The sequence below is a fragment of the Condylura cristata genome, unplaced genomic scaffold (genome assembly GCF_000260355.1).
Source record: "Condylura cristata isolate star-nosed mole 26May11 unplaced genomic scaffold, ConCri1.0 scaffold00021, whole genome shotgun sequence".
Taxonomy (NCBI): domain Eukaryota; kingdom Metazoa; phylum Chordata; class Mammalia; order Eulipotyphla; family Talpidae; genus Condylura; species Condylura cristata.
The window spans coordinates 38,220,760-38,223,347 of NW_004567122.1; positions in this window are offsets into that span (position 1 = coordinate 38,220,760).

The following is a 2,588-nucleotide window of genomic DNA, read 5'->3' on the forward strand; positions in this document are numbered from 1 at the left end:
TGAGGTCCATTCTGAAATTTGGGGAACACAGGTATGAAGCATCCACAGTTCCTCTCTTTGTGGGGAGAGCCTTACCCTGCTGGCAGAAATTGTACACAGGTTTACTCTGCTCACGTTTGGCCCCAACCTCTGGCTTCCACTTGCTTCTCAAAGCTGGGCCTGGTTCTCCCTGGGCTGTCCCACCCCCAACTTTACTTCTCTCAGTCTGCCTCCCATGTAGCCACTCTTTCTTTTTTTTTTTTAAGATTTGTTTATTTATGCTTACAGAACTGGGGTACAGGCCAGAAGTGTGGTGGGTGAGGGGACTCACCAGAGACAGAGTGGGGAGCAGAACAGGCGGAAGTAGTAAAACATACTACTGAGTGGGGCAGCAAGCAGGTCAGGAGACATCTGCCATGCCATGTCCCTGGCCAGGGATCAAACTCATGCTGCAGTGGCTTCTGAGAGCTTCATTATGCAGTGCTTTAACCTGTTGCGCCACCAGGGAGAGCCCACCATGTATCCACTCTTTTCACACTCTGATTTGAAAGTGCTGCTCCCTCTTCAGTAATGACCCTGACCTTGCTTCTGCTCAGCCTGCCAGATGGCCTGGAGACCTGTCCTTTGGAGCTGGCACCGTGCTTGGCCTCCACGCCCTCCTGCCCACTAGGATACTACCAGCCCATCAATCTGGGCACCAAATAGACACCAACATTGTGGGATTCTGGGGGGAATCATAGGAATGGAATGTTCTACAAATCTACACCCAATTCTCAGGCAAAAGCCCAGCTGAACTGGGACAGGGTTCATCAGGAGGCTGGGGTTCATCCAGAGGTTGGGGTTCATGGTGTCCTCCTGCTTCCCGTGGGCTCTGCTCACACTGGTTCTGGGCCCCTCCTGCATCCTGCATCCTCCTGGTACAGACTGCCCTACAGTGGGCTTCTGAGTCTGAGCTGGTGAGACAGAGCACAGAGCAATGTGAAGAATCAGCCAGGAAGACACCAGAGGCTGCCTGGACCTTCAAATGAACTATAAGTTAATGATAGTGGTTTGTTAAGAAACTACCAAGTGCTGATCTTTTCTTTGCCATCTTTCATCTACTCCCACCCCACTTCTAGCCACATGAAGGTTGAGCTGTGCGGCTCAGGTATAAGATCTATTCCAGACACGAGAGGCCCCACACCAGGTCAACAAGTTTTTCCAGTGGCTTTACTGCAGAATGTGAGTCGGCATTCCTTTCCAAGGGGAATCCTCTGAAAATAAACTGCACTGTTCTCTAGAAAATACAAAAAGCAAGAGTCAGAAAGAAATTCAAAAGAAAAGAACACTCGGGGCAGTCAATTCCAGGGGCCAGCAACGGTGCATCTCCTGCTGAGATGATCAAGAAGAACCAGAATCCTGAATTTAGAAAGACTCAATGAGAAGAAGCAATCAGAGCTACCAAGGAAGCAGAGAAGGCTATACATGCACTCAAAAAGCAGCAATGGCCTCTTCTAAGGCTCCAACAGAAGCAGCATCCAGGCAAAAGACTGTGAAGTCTATGAAAGTTTTTGCACCCTGAGTTGGAGGAAAACTTGGAGTTGAAAAGAACAGAATTTTAAATAAATACCTATCTATAATTTAAAAATAAATAAATTATTAATTGCAGCCATGGACCTTGAGGGCAGAGTGTGGAGCAGGGCTGAGTCTTTGTTGAGCAGGCCTGAGTCTTTGCTCTGGTGAGCTCACAGCCAATGAAGGCATAATGGGTCTTTCCAAAGCAGTGGCACAATTGTGGGGTACTAGCATGAGCTCCAAGCCGTTCCGGGAGACCTTTAGGAGAAGGAAGGTTAAGCAAGGAAAGAATGTTCCAACATGGATAACCAGTCTGGGTGAAGGCTGGGAAAATTCAAGTGAACTGAGTGAGAAACGGTTTGTCTGGGAACGGTCAAGGCAAGCCACAGAGGACTGCCCCTTCTAAGCAACTTAGAAAGCTCCTGATGCCTGCGTCCTCAGTGGCAGTGCAGTGGGTTAAAGCGCAGCACCATGAGGCTATCACAGACACTGCAGCACGAGTTCGATCCCTAGCCAGGAAGGTGACCACATGGCCTGGCAGACCTCTCCTACCTCACATGCTGCTCCCCTCAGCAGTGTACTTCATCAGTCTGCCTGTTCTGATACCCACTCTGTCTCTGGTGACTCTTCTCACCCAGACCTCTCACCTGTACCCCAGGTCTGTATGTATAAATAGATAAATCTTTAAAAAGGAAGGGAAAAAAAGAAAGCTCCTGATGCCAGCCCCCTCTGGGAAGGAGAAAGATCCTATGGCATTATTCAGCAGTGCAACACAGCAGTGAGCCCCCCCTCTTCCAGAAGGGGAAACTGAGGCACTAGACATGGACACACTAGCAGAAGGTGCAGAATGTGGAGAGGCAAGGACTCTATCCCCGCAGGCTGAGGCCAGAGCCTACACTCTCAAACATGCTGTTAAGTACATACAAATACACATATGTTAAAATTTAAGTTAAAAAAAAAAAAACCAAAACCGCACCAGGGAGCAGGGCTCAGCCAGAGGCCATACAGGCAAACTCTATTTAAACCCATTTAACAAGGAACCTCTTAATGATCTC